The 15286-nt window shown below is 21.6% G+C and overlaps 1 protein-coding gene across 3 annotated transcripts in view; it reads left to right on the top strand.

The window, feature by feature from the left end:
* Positions 1–426: 426 nt before the first annotated feature.
* The window catches only part of LOC122504292, a 616579-nt gene continuing 601719 nt past the window's right edge, over positions 427–15286 (top strand). For all 3 annotated transcript variants that reach the window (XR_006301822.1, XM_043615335.1, XM_043615336.1), the window contains exon 1: positions 427–575. The gene's annotated coding sequence lies outside the window, so the exon portion shown is untranslated. The remainder of the gene's footprint in view (positions 576–15286) is intronic.

Raw genomic sequence — 15286 nt, 5'->3', positions numbered from 1 at the left:
TTCATCATTTTAAATATTTAAATTGAATTATTAATACCAATCAAACTTGAATTAAAATTCATTAAGTTATTAAAAACAATTGAACTTGAATTTAAAATTCATTAAGTTATTAAAAACAACTAAACTTGAATTAAAATTCATTAAGTTATTAAAAACAATTAAACTTGAATTAAAATTCATTAAATTATTAGAACCAAATTTGGTAAATTTTAAATAATTAAAAATTAAAATCGATTAAATTTTTAAAAACTGAAGTTGAACTAAATTATTAAAAGTAGTTATAAATAAATAATTTTATTTATATTTTATAAATTTATTTACCAGAAATAGTTTTCTTTTGCCAAAATTTTTTAATTTAACAGTTACTCTTTTTGTTTTTTCCCACCAATGATGTGAATTTGAGTGCTTTTGTGAAGACTAAAAAGTGTTTTATCAGTGATTTATTGTTTGAAAAAAAGAAAAATGTGTGATTAGAAAAGTTATTCAAGTGTGGGGATGTTAAAATTATTATTTATCGTTAAGTACTGAAGGACTTGGATTTTATTAAATTTCATGTAGAAGAATTACTGCACAAGGTATGTTAATAATAGAATTTTTGTCTTTGTTGACAGAAACAAACTAAAATCAGTTTATTTTTGAATTAAATTACCGCCGAGCTATTTTTGACAATATTGCTTTCTCGGAATTTACTTTGAAAATTTTTTAATATTTAATATTTTTTTAATATTTAATATTTGTTTAATATCTAATATTTTTTTAATATTTAATTTTTTTTAATATTTACTAAAATATTCTATTTACAATTAAGAGATAATTACAGTTTCATAATCTATTTGCAGTTCAACTAAAGTTCTGTTATATTTCATAACAGTGTTTGTATTTTTAAATAGTCAATTATTTGAAAATACAATTTTTTTCAGCATTTTTTGAGAATTAATTATTTAGACGTCGGGAATATTTTTAAATAGTATTTCAAAAAATTGAAAATTTATAGAAAATAAAAATTTTAAACATAGAAAAATATTTTTTTGTAATCACTTTACTTTGAATTGGTAAATTGTAAATTTTACTAATAAATTAGTAGAATTTATTAGTAAAAAAAAGTTTATTAGTCAAATTTACTAATTAATTTGGTTCTCAAGTTAAAAAATTTTTTTAATTATTTAAAATTAATGTAAAAAATTATATTTTTATAATAGAAAATAATAAATATTAGTATTTATGAAAAAATTAGTAGCAATTACTATTAATTAGTAAAATTTACTAATTTAAAAACAGTCAGTAACTAATTCAAATTAGAAAACATGTTTACTAATTAAAATTTATAGAGAAAAAAAAAATTATTCTGGAGTGGAAGAATATTTTAGAATAAATTATTTAAAAGTATAAACATATTTTTAAATAATAAATTTAAACGAAAAAAATAAATTGAAAAATGAATCAATAACTATAATTCGAAATAAAACTTTTCCACTTATTTGTGACTTGGAGAATGCAAAATTTTTGCATGGATTAAATTTTTTTTTTTGAATTTTTATAAGAGAATCATAAAAAATTGATCCCCAAATGAAAAGAAAAGGATTTTTATTATAATTCGAGAAAAAAACTTTAGACTATGGAATTTAAATCTGTTAATGCGTCGTTCATAAATCTAGTGCATGGTTTTTTGCCCAATTAGTGACTCCCGACTCCCCCCTAAGCGAGGATCCGTGATATTTTTTGTGAACCCTCAGCCCCATTACCTATTTTTACGTATTTTTGTTATTTATAACGGAAAAACGAACTGGTATTAATCTAAGATTCTTTACAAAAAAAAAAAAATTCGCCATTTTGAATCCATTATTGTTTTATTTAGAAAACTTTTATAAATTCCCAATCGTTTTTTTATCCGATAAAAATAAATAAACTTTGATAATTTTGGTATCAATTTGGTATTTGAAGTTAAGTTTTTTTTTTAACTTTATAGTTAATTTAAAATAATTTTAATTTAATAGTGTTTGAGGAAAATTTGAACTTTCGGTAAATTTCAATTGAGTTGGTAAAAAAAAAATTTTTTTTTCATTAAAAAACTTCACCTTTATGAAAAAATTTATTTTTTCCTTTTACCAAATATACCAGTTTAATGTTTACTTGTGGCCTCCGCAGTTTCTATATTTACAAGGGATTAAAGAACACATGTATATTATGTGTGTGGTTTCCTGCTGCTTCAATAGAATTTTATCAACAGTAAATAAAAAATATCAATTTCCTCATGTCTTTACTGTTGAATTAATCTTTTGGCAAAAATTAACTAATCCCTTAATTTTTAAATATTTACTTAACTTCCGACAATCGGACTCATCTATTAAAACCTACTATTTACTACTTTTTTTACGATTTGCTACTATTTGGATACTTTTTTTATTTTTTACACTAAAAGCTACTTTTTTCCATTTTTAAGAAATTACACTACTTGAAATTTCTTAACAGTTGAAATTAAAAAAATTATTTTAACTAATTTTAATAAAGTTATTGAAAAAAATTTAAAAATTTAAATAAAATTCTAACGATTTAATTATTTTCAAAAATTTTTCGTAATTCAATGATTTTTAATATCTACTATTTTAATAAAAAATTTCCCAGAAAAATTAAATAATTTAAAAAAAAATGTTTATAAAATTCTTCGCAAGAATTCAATTATTTACATAAATTAAAAAATTTTCACAGGAATTCAATTATTTAAAACAGAATTTTCCTAATATTTTTCGAAATTCTCAGGAATTCAATTATTTTTTTAAATTTTAATAATAATTGTCACAAAAATTCAATTATTTAAAATTAATTTTATAAATATTTTTTTCCAAAATTCAATTGTTTTCAAAAATTTTAATAAAATTCATTAAAACAATTCAATTATTTTCCCAAATTTTTCGTAATTCGTAATAGAATTTTCACAGGAATTCAATTATTTGATAAACAATTTATAGAAAAGTTTTTCGAAAGAAATCAATTATTTAAAATATTTTAATAAAATTCTATGGAAAAAATGAATTATTTTCTAAAATTTTGATAAAATTTTTTAATAAAAATTCAATTATTTGAAATACAATTTGCAAAAAAAAATTTTTTACAAGAATTTAATTATTTTTATAAATAATTAAATTTTTCGAAGGAATTCAATTATTATTAATGCAATTTTAAATTAATTCCACTAAAAACGCAATTATTCTTAAAAATTTGAATAAAATTCTTGGAAAAAATTCAATTATTTAAAAAAATTTGATATTACATTTATTGAATGAATTTAATTATTATAAAAAATTTGAATGCAAATCTTCGTCAAAATTCAATTATTTTAAAAAATGTTGATAAAGTTTCTGATAAGAATTCAAATTTAAGAAATATTCATTTATTTAGTAAATTATTTATTTTTGTATTTAAATAATTTAATTCTCGTATATAGAACAAGAAAATCATTGAATTTTGAAAGAATTACTTTTGTAATTTTTAGAATTAAATTAATTAAATTTTACAGGAATTCAATTAACAAATTTTTTTAACAATTTCTTCGCAATAACTAAATTATTATCATAAATTATAAAATTGTTTTTAGGAATTAAATTATTTCCAAAAATAATCAAAATCATCGCAGAATTTCAATTATTTTTAAAATACTTTTAAATTAATTCCGCTAAAAAGTAATTATTCTTAAAAATTTAAGTTTTGAATAATTTTATTTATTTCAAGAAAAAAATGATTGAATTTTGAAAAAAATTACTTTTGTAATTTTTAGAAATAGTTCAATTTCAAAAATACGTTACATTGAAAGCATTTGAAATATTTTAATTCCCGTGGGCAAAATAAATAGGTATTTAAATTTTAAAAAATTATTCTATTTTTGAATGTAATTAAGAAATTATAAAAAATTGAGTCATGAAATAATTTTTATTTGTGTCAAATAATTTTTATTTGTATCAAATAATTTTTATTTGCATCGAATAATTTTTTATTTAAGCCAATTAAATAGTTAATTTGAATCAAATAATTTTCCTTTCAGTTTTTGATCAAACACCAGATTAAAGGAAAAGAAGTTTTTAAAAATTAATTTTCATTTAAAAAAAAATCATAGTAATTATCTTTTCCGAGAGAGAAAGAAAGAAAGAGAGAAAAAAAAATTGAACTTCTTGTCGAATTGAATTTCTCCTGATCAGCGAGTCTGAGCGCATAGCATTGTTTTCGGTGGTTTCCTTCCGGCGCTTGATTTCCGGTTGCAAAAGCTGCCTAAGTTTCCGGCGCGCAAACTATATGATGCCTTTCAAGAATTTCACGTCGTCAATTAGACAAGTAATGAATTGGTCCAAATGTTGAGTCGGACACGGCCTTTATGTAATAAAAAAGCGCTGATGCGAGGGGTGAGGTGAGGGGAGGGGGGGGTAAGACTTTACCTTAATTTTTGCAAGGATGGCTCGTGTTCATCTCACGTCATCATTTCATTATATTCTCTCTCCGTGAAAGATGAACGAAAAAAAGAAATAAAAAAAAGGAGAAAAAAATAAGACTATGAAAAAGAGTTTATGAAAGGCGTTAGAGAATGAAGGATGATGGGATTTAAAAAAGGAACTGGAACGAGAGACGCCTAAGACGTTGCATTTCGACAAGTTTTGGAGACAATGCTCTCCTCGTTGCAATTTTTTTTTTTTTTTTTTGTATATGAATGCACATTGTTCTCACATTACCTATTTTTCTTGCGAGTGTATTGTAATTTCAATAATAGGGACGCTTTTTTTCTTTACTTGCCCATTAAATAAATGAGTATTAAAGTGAAAAGGCATTTTTTCCCAAGTTTCACTGCGTGTGTAATTAGTGATATTCTCTTAAATTTCGAGAATTTTTATAACTGGAGTATTTTTTTTTTTTTAAATAGCTTGTTTGATCTTTGTTCTTTTCCACATTCAGACATGAGTTTTTTTGACTTATTTTCGAAATTAGCGACAGTTACAACTGACGAGTGTAATTTATAAATTTTATTCAAATAAGAGATGAAGAGGGAATTCAGGGAAAAGTCAGGGATTATAGTTAATTAACATTTTAGAAATAATATAAACCTAGAATTGTGTTTGAAAAAAAGGGAACTAGAAACGAGATGAAGATAAAGAGATATATGTATAGTAATGGTCGGATTCATTTTGAATGAGGACTCTCGTCCACTAGACAATTGCTATATTCAACCCTGAAACCAGAGGGTAATATTAACTTATTGACTCGGGCCGAGCGGATCGTTAGGATAAGTTTACCTCGTGATTCGTCTATATCTATACGATATGGAAAATTTTAAATTTCAAAATACAACTAATTTTCATCAAACATTTAATAAATTTTAAATAAAAGCAATGCTCGTTGCAGCTGTTGTCGATACAAACGTGTCTCTGCAAACAGAATCGTGTTTGTTGTCGAGGGCGTTGAGAAGGTCCTTTCTAAATCCTCATACTAAAATTACCGAGGGGTTGGCTCTTCAATTAAAGTAGAAAATCACGAATAGTAAATAGATATAAAACACTCTTAGAAGCAAGTGTTGATACAAATAATTTAGACCTGTCCCTTTCGATTGCTTATTTATCCATAAAATAAAATCTAATTTTAGAAGTGGACAAAAAATCTTAACCAAAAAGAATTTTTAACATAAAATTAGGAACTGTCCAAACTACGTTACCAATTTTTCGTACTTTTTAGTTATTTCTCTAAATTGATAACACAGTAAATCGTGAGGTATTAAAAAGTGTTGCAGATTAAATTAACACCAAAAAAGATTAAAATAACCAATTTTGGTGTTATTTTTTACAATGAATGAAATTTTGGTTCATTCAATTTTTTATAATTATAAAACATGAAGATATCGATAACTCCGAGTCTTCGACTCGGAGTGATCGATATTTTCATATTTTATAATAATTATAAAGATGACCAAGTAATAAAATCATTATTTTATATTATAAGAATATTATACTTTTTCAAAATTATTTTCATTATTTCAATTCAATTATTATTTTCAAAAATTTTTAACTACAATTTTACTTAATGTCTATTATTTTTAATAATTTTCGAAAAAGTTCTTTGGCAATTTTCAAATCCATTTGTTTATAATATTCAATTTCACGAAATTTCAATTATTTCTAAATTCTTTATTATTATTAGAAAATAAAAACTTCAAATAATATAAAAGAAAATTTAAACTTTTTCAAAAAACTTAATTTCAAAATTCAATTATTTTTAAAAATTTACGCAATATTGCTTTTAATATTCAATTATTATCTAAAACTTTAACTGAAATTCATTTTTATGAAATTAAAATAAATTTTTATTAAAAAATTCTACAAGAATTTAATTATTTACATGCAAAAGTAAATAATTTATTGAATAATTGAATGTTTCTCAAAATTCAATTTTCATAAAGAATTTTAGTAACAAATTTTTAAATAATTGAATTATTTTGTCGAATTTTATTAAAACTTGCATAAACATAATTATTTTCTTCAAGAAATTCAATTATAATTGTATGAAAAATAATTAAAACGCTGTGATGAGTTTTATTATTATTAAAAATAATTGAATCTTTATTAAGAAGAATTTTATTACTTTTGAAAATAATTGAATTTCTGCACTAATTTATAACTTCTCTAAAATTAAATTTTTTTCTAGTGTTTTTAACTAAAATTCTTCAATAAATCCATTATTTTTAATAATTTTTAAAAAAGTTCTTTGAGAATTTTCAAATTCATTCGTTTACAATTCAATTTTACAAAATTTCAATTATTCGAAAATTCTTGAATTAAATGCATATTAGAAAATAAAAACTTAAAATAAAAAAAAATAAATAAAAAAAAAAAATTAATTTTAAAATTCAATTATTGTCTAAAATTTTAACTAAAATTCATTTTTCATTTAGTTTTTATTAGAATACTCTCCAAAAAATTCAATTATTTAAAATTTTTTTTAAAATTTTAAAAAAATTATTGAATAATTGAATGTTTTTTACAATGGATTTTAATTTAATATTGAATATTTTAATATTAAATTATAATCTAAAATTTTAACTGAAATTTATTTTTATGAAATGCAAATCAATTTTTATTAAAAAATTCTACAAGAATTTAATTATTTAAATGCAAAAGTAAATGATTTATTGAATGATTGAATGTTTCTCAAAATTCAATTCTCATAAAGAATTTTAGTAACAAATTTTTAAATTTCAAATTCATTCGTTTACAATTCAATTTTACAAAATTTCAATTATTCGGAAATTTTCCAATTAAATATATATATTGAAAAATAAAAACTTGAAATAATTTCAATAAAAATCCTATTAAACTTTTAAAAAGAATTAATTCTACAGAATTGTTTGTCAAAAATATGAAAAATTATGAATTTTAATGATTTTAGTTTGAAACTTTATCAAAATTTAATTATTTCTAAAAATCCACGTTATATGCTTTTAATGTTTCATTATAATATAAAATTTTAACTGAAATTCATTTTTAAAACCATTTTTATTAGTAAATTCTACGAGAATTCAATTATTTAAATACAAAAATAAATAATTTATTAATTTCATGTTTCTTGAAATTAAATTCTTATAAAAAATTTTATCAACAAATTTTTTAAATCATTAAATTCTTTGGGGGAATTTTAATAAAATTTTTAAGAATAATTACATTTTTCGAGGAATACGATTAAAATTGCATTAAAAATAATTGAAATTCTGCAATTAGTTTTATTATTTATGAAAATAATTGAATTCCTAAAAGAATTTTATTATTTATAAAAATAATTGAATCCCTGTAAAAATGTTATTATTTATGAAAATAATTGAATTATTGCGAAAAAATTTATAAAAAAATTTGTAAATAATTGAATTCCTGTAAAGTTTTTTATTATTTATGAAAATAATTGAATGTTTACGAAGAATTTTATTCAAATTTTTTTTAATAATCGAATTCGTTTGGAAAATTTTATTGAAATAGTAGATATTGAAAATTATTGAATTTTAGAAAACTTTTGAAAATAATTGAAATTTTGACAAGAATTTGATTAAAATTTTGTAAAATAATTGAATATCAGAGAAGAATTTTATTATTTATAAAGAGAATTGAAATTTTGACAAGAATTTTTTTAAATTTTTGAACACAATTGAATTTAGTAATAATGTTACTAAGTTAGTAATGAATAATAAACAATAAATAAATACCTGTGAAATTTTTATTATTTATGAAATTAATTGAATTTTCGTGTAAAATTGTATTAAAATTTTTTTTTTAATAATTGAGTTTTTTTGGTAAATTTTATGAAAATAGGAGATATTTAAAATCGTTTAATTATTCAAATTTTTGAAAGTAATTGAAATCTTAAAAAGAATTTTATTAAATTTTTTAAAAGTAATTTAATTTTTTATGAAGAATTTTGCTATTTATAAAGATATTGTAATATCTTTTTGATAATTCAATTACAATTTTTGAAAATAATTGAATTTTGACGAAGAATTTTGCTATTCATAAAGATATTGTAATATCTTCTTTATAATTCAATTACAATTTTTGAAAATAATTGAATTTTGGCGTAGAATTTTATATTTATAAAGATATTCTACTATTATCTTCTTGATAATTCAATTAACATTTCTGAAAATAATTGAATTTTGAATGTTTTATAAATAGAAAAATTGTATTACTTTTGAAAATAATTGAATACTTGTGAAATTTGGATTATTTATCAGAATAATTGAATTTTTGCGTAAAATTATATTAAATTTTTTTTTAAATAATTGAATTCTTTTGGTGAATTTTATGAAAATAGAAGATATTTAAAATGCACAAGAATTTGCCTAGGATGGCCACCTTGGGGCCTTCTATCCTAATTATTATTAAATTATTTATTTATTTTTATTTATTTAAAAAAACAACAACAAAATTATTAAATTTGTAATCCACAGTAAATTAAAATATAAAAATTATTATATAATCCGGAAAATCGAATTTTTAAAAAATATAATTTAAAGCTGTTTTTTTTCGCCTCAAGTTGGTAATTATTCATCGTTTTGAAGTAATTTGGTTGAATTTAATTGCAAACGTGGTGTATAGGTTGTTTTGTGAACCCTTTGGTAACAGAGCACCAGATTCCGTTACAGAGCTTAATATCAACTGCAATTTAATACCAGACCAATAAACGCTTGCTCTTCCCGTAATTCCTATCGATAGGAAAGATAGAAAGGAGAGAGGGAGGGTGGGGGGCGAGGGACGTAATATATTTAATAAATATCTGTGTTCGGATTCATATTTTTGTTTGCTTTTGCTTTTGAAAGAGGGAATGTTTGCGACGCGGAAAATCCAATAGAAAAACACTGTTAAAGGACAGATGGTCTGTTTTATTACTAGACGAAATACAATGAGAGAGGCCCTAGTGTGCATAGAACACGAAAGACGATTTATTGTCAATGTGCGAACGCATTTGCTATATATTCTCAATTCTTTTGAAGGTCGTTGCGCTCGGTTAAATTATTGATTAGAAATTTTTTTCTTTTCTTTTCTTTTTTTTTTTGAATTGAGAAAAAACAATATCTCAAAGTTTATTTTTTCGTCTCTTTTATTTGAATTTATTTCCCCCGAGTGGGATAAAGTTTTAAAGAGAAAAGACAAAAGTTCGAGGAGAAGAGAAAGAGATTATTTAAATGGGGAGGATGTACTTTTCAAAATCGTAAGATTTCTAATCAAATCGATTTGACAAAGAAGTATTGTTTTTATTAAGAGAGAATTAAATAATTTAAAAAAAAATAATTATAAAATTCATTGCGAGCATTCAATTATTTTCATAAATAAAAAAATTTCCACTCAAGAATTCAATATTATTTAAAACAAAATTTTTCTAATATTTTTTGAAAAAAAATTTAATTATTTAAATAGATTTTTATTAAATTATTCGCAAGAATTCAATTATTTTTATAAATAATGAAATTTTTCTCAAGAATTCAATTTTTTTTTTAAAATTTTAATAAGAATCGTTGCAAGAATTCAATTATTTCTTAAAATTTTAATGAGAATCGTTGCAAGCATTCAATTATTTTCACAAATAATAAAATTCGTCTCAAGAATTCAATTATTTTCAAAAGTATAATAAAATTCTTCCCAAAAATTCAATTACGGTAAAAAATTTAAAAATTTCTCGTCGAATTGACAATTATCTTTATAAATAAAAAAAATTCTTATTCAAAATTCAATTATTTTCACAAATTTTAATAAAATTCTTCAAAACGATTCAATTATTTTCACAAATTTTTCGTAATTTATTTTTTGAAAATAAATAAATAAATAAATAAATCCAGTGATTTTTAATATCTGCTATTTTCATAAAAAATGTCTTTAAAAGAATTGAATAATTTAAAAAAAATTTTTACAAAATTCTTTGCAAACATTCAATTATTTTCATAAATAAAAAAATTTTCATCCAAGAATTCAATTATTTAAAATAGAATTTTCTTAATATTTTTCGAAAAAATGTATTATTTATAAATAGATTTTTTATAAAAGTCTTTGCAAAAATTCAATTGTTTAAAAACATGTAATATAGTTCTTCGCTAGAATTCAATTATTTGCTGTAAATAATAAAAATCTACGCAAGAATTCAATTATTTCTTCAAATAATAAAAATCTACACAAGAATTAATTATTTTTAAAAATAATAAAAGTCTTCGCATGAATTGAATTATTTTCAAAATTTTAAATAAAATTCGTTGTAAAAATTCAATTATTTTCATAAATAATACAACTCATCGCAGATTTTAATTATTTTTAATAGAATTTGAAATAAATTGCGCTAAAAATGCAATTATTCTTAAAAATTTTAATAAAATTCTTTGAAAGAATTCAATTATTTAAAAAAATTTTATTGAAATTCTTTATAATAATTGATTTGTTTTCAATATAATTTTAATAAAAATTTTTGAAAGAATTCAATTCTTTTCATAATCAATATACAATTTACAAAGAAATTTAATTATTTAACCTTCGCGCTACCAAAGATTTTTGTATACGCGGGCTACCGGATGGCCACCCGGGGTGGCCAAACGCTTTTTTACTTTTATATTCCAAAAACGATTAAAATTCATCAAACTTTTTGTAAATAACTATGTGTTAATACAATTGCTGTATTTTAATAAAGGTTTTATGCATATTGCAATTGTTTAAAAAATTTGTTATTGCAAAAACATATAATTTTCAAATAAACAAAGAGATTAGAAAATTTTTGAAAACTTTTCTTTTTTTAACGTTACTTAGTATTAAATCAATAAATTAAAGAAAATATTTATTGAAACGAATCATAAATATTAGTAAAAAATTGTTTAAACAAATTATTGTTGTTATTTACCAATTACCAACTTTTTACAGAATACACCTAGAAAGTTGCAGTTTTTTCCTAATTTTGCAATTTACTAAACCTTATATTATTACATATTACAATTTATAAACGAATTATTAATTTGTTTAAAAATGGTTTAAATAACAATTCAATTTTGATTTTTTTATTTATAATCATATAAGGTTTAGTAAATTGCAAAATTAGGAAAAAACTGCAACTTTCTCGGTGTATTCTGTAAAAACTTGGTAAATAACAACAATAATTTGTTTAAACAAATAGAAAATTCATTGTAACATCAAAATATGTTGTATTTATTGACATAAAACAATTTTATTGTGAAACTTTAATGATTTCATTTTTATTTTTTTGCAATATACAAAATAACATCCGAACGTTTTTCAGTAGTGTTGAACATAGTTTTTTAATTGTTATAAATAAACAAGAAGAAATGTAAAAAAAAATTTTATTTTTCGAAAGTAGATAAAATTTTGTTCAGTGACTTAAAATCGCAATTCGATTGGTCACCCTGGGTGGCCATCCGGTAGCGCGAAGGTTAAAACACAATTTTCATAAAATTTTTTGAAAAAAAATCATGTTTTTAAAAAGTTTTTTTTTTAAATTCTTCTCAAGAATGGAATTATTTTAAAAACTTTATTAAAGTTCGGTTGACAAAAATTCAATTATTTTCATAAATAATAAAACTCATCGCAGGATTTCAATTATTTTTAATATTCAATTATTTAAAAAAATTTGATACAATTTGTTTCTTAGAGTGTAATAATTATTTTCAATTCAATTTTAATTACATTTCTTGAATGAATTTAATTATTGTCGAAAATTTTAATGCCATTCTTCGTTAAAAAATTTTATTTATAAATTTCAAGTAAAATAGGATTGAATTTTAAAAAGAACTTTTGTAATTTGTAGAAATAGTTAAATTTCAAAAATGCGTTACATTGAAATTATTTGAAATATTTTAATTCCTGTAGACAAAATAAATCTTAGGTATTTAAATATTTTATTGAAAAATTATTCTTTTTTTTTAATGTAATTAAGAAATTATAAAAAAAATTGAGCTGTCAGGTTTAATTTTTCGATACCTAACTATTTTTTTTAACACTTTTTTTCTGTCTTTAAGCGACTTTTTGCTACTTTTTTCAAAATTAATTATTGAGTTCGAAGCTTGAAATTTGAATCTGAAGTTGAAATTTCAAAATTCAAAATATGAGGGACGAAAAAACAAAAAAAAAAATATCAAATTATTAAAACTTGACCAATCAGGTTCCTTATGTCAGAATTTGTGATAGTCTTCTTGTCAACAACCTCTTTCTTCTGCATCAGGGGATGAAAAATACTTTAGATCTTTCAGAGCCTATATATATATAAATAGGTAATCTTGTATTCCTCGTTGCTTTTTCCTTTTATCTCATTGGACTCTATGCGAATTTCAAGTTCACTAGATTTTTTATTCCCCCCGTTCATTGCACAACTGTATATTACTTCTCTCTGTGGAGTATCTTCAAATTCTGGTACTGGGAAGCACAGGCACTCGAGTCTTGCATATGCAGTGTACCTAAATTGGAATAAAGGCGCTCTCGACGGATTCTTATAGTGAAGTATAGAGAGAAAGAGAGAGAGAGAGAGGTCGTCGACCTCGATCCAGAATCGCGAACCAATGATTCGTGGTTTAAAAGTTCGAGTGGGTTACCTGCTAATTAAGCAAAAGGTATATATATAGTGCAGTATACACACTATCAAGCACTAAACTGCTGCTGCTTCTCATCGTCCGGTAAAGATGGAAAATAGCAATTACCCGAAAGGACACTTTGGTTTCACTGCGATCTTAAAAACCGATATCCAAAGCGCAGCAATACTCGAAATACCTTCTCAAAACCCCAATAAAGCATGAGAAAATAAATCCTCGATACATTTTATCCTCGATTTTATATATATTGAGGTTTTTCTCTGAGAATTCGGTCATTCATATACTTTTTCTTTACTTTAAATGTTTAAATAGAAAAAGCATTTACTATAAATGAATTGGAATAAAAAAAGTTGAGACTTTTGTTCGATCATTAAATTTTTAGTTATTCTTTTTTGATCAACTTTTCCAGATTTACTAAGTTTATTTATATAATAATATTCTCTCAATATTGTTCGAAAATGATTGAAAAGAATTATTTGATTCAATTTTTAAAGTGCAATCAAAGTTTCAATAGTTATCGTGATTTCAATTGGCGAGAAAGTGCTTTCTGTGCAATTAAAAAATTTTCAGAATGAACCTTCAATTCAATTCTCGCTACTTGAATTCTTTTTTTTATTGATCTTCAATTTGAGGAAATTTCTTTTTTTTAAAAAGGTGGCATTTTTCATAAAAACTATTTCATTTTGTACTACTTTACAGTTTTTCTGCAGATATCAAATTGAGACAAAAAACGTATCAAAATTGTTGCGAAGCAACGTTTTGATACGTTTTTTGTCTCAATTTGATATCCTTAGAAAATCGATGTTTGAGAGAATAATTTTCATTTCATTAAAGTTGCAAATTGGTCGAACAAACGATTGACAAATATGTTTGTAAATTGTAAAAAAAAAACGTTGTGAATAATTGAATTATTGTAAAATTCTTATTATGTATGAAAATAATTAAATGTTTCAGTAGAATTAAAATAAAATTTTTTTTTTTTAAAATTACTTTTGGAAAATAATTAAAAATAGTAAAATATTGAAAATCGTTGAATTGAGGATAAAAATTAAATAATGCCTTTTATCGGATATTCGTGCGCTGCAAAAAAATTTCGCCAGAAGTGTATACAAAATTTTACCGAACAATAAAGAGAAAATTCACTGTTTATTGTTTTTTTATAAAATACAAATTTCAACTATAATACAATACATTTCATTGTTACTATTGTGAAGAATTTTGTAATTACGATGTAGAGTTTGAAAAATATTTCATGCGGAATTAATTTTCCATTAAATTCGTCTGTATAAATTTTCCTTTGAAAGTTATGAATTCATTTAATAATAAAGGCATTTGTCCGTGTGTATTTGAAAATCAGTAATGTAACTATATACATACATTTTACTGGTAATCCTTGATTTACGTGTAGATATTTATGTTATGCTTTTGGCGTAAATTGAGTACTGACATGTTTTTCTCAATTATGGATTTTAAATTAGTTTTGCTTTCAATATTTATTTATTATTTAATTTTGAACTATTTTTATAAAAAAAAAGTTTTTTTTTTCATATGTTACACATTTGTAGTTTTACACTCAGGGGAATGTAATGTTAAGCAGTATGTTAAGTTTACATTGCGATAAATTCAAATATATTCAGAGAATTGAAAAAAATGACAAAAAATTTTGACAAAATTCTTAACAAAATTTAAATAATAAAATTGTAATTTTAATAAAATTTTCCCATACAATTCAATTATTTTCAATACAATTCTTCTTAAGAATTCAATTATTTTCACAAACAAATACATTTTTTATGGGAATTCAATTATTTAAAAAAATTTGAATAAAAATTTTCCCAAAAATCAATTATTTTCGTAAAAAATAAAATTATTCGAAGCAATTCAATTATTTAAGAAATTTAAATAAAATTCTTCCCAAGAATTCAATTCTTTTCAAGACTAAAATTTTTCACAGGAATTCAATTATTTAAAAAAAAATTGTAATAAAATTCTTCGTCAGATTTCAATTAGTTTCAATTTTTTAATGAAATTTCTCGATGAAATTTAATTATTTTCAAAAACTTTTTAAAAATTCTGAGAAATTCAATTATTTTAAAGAAATTTGAATAAAATTCTTCATAAGAAATTAATTATTTTCATAAATAATAATATTTTTCTCCGGAATTCAATTATTTTCGCGAATAAAATTCTTCACTAGAA

This window comes from Leptopilina heterotoma, unplaced genomic scaffold, assembly GCF_015476425.1.
Source record: "Leptopilina heterotoma isolate Lh14 unplaced genomic scaffold, ASM1547642v1 Lhet_287, whole genome shotgun sequence".
Classification (NCBI taxonomy): domain Eukaryota; kingdom Metazoa; phylum Arthropoda; class Insecta; order Hymenoptera; family Figitidae; genus Leptopilina; species Leptopilina heterotoma.
Note: the sequence above shows the minus strand (reverse complement) of the source record. Positions and strands in the feature narration are given on the sequence as shown.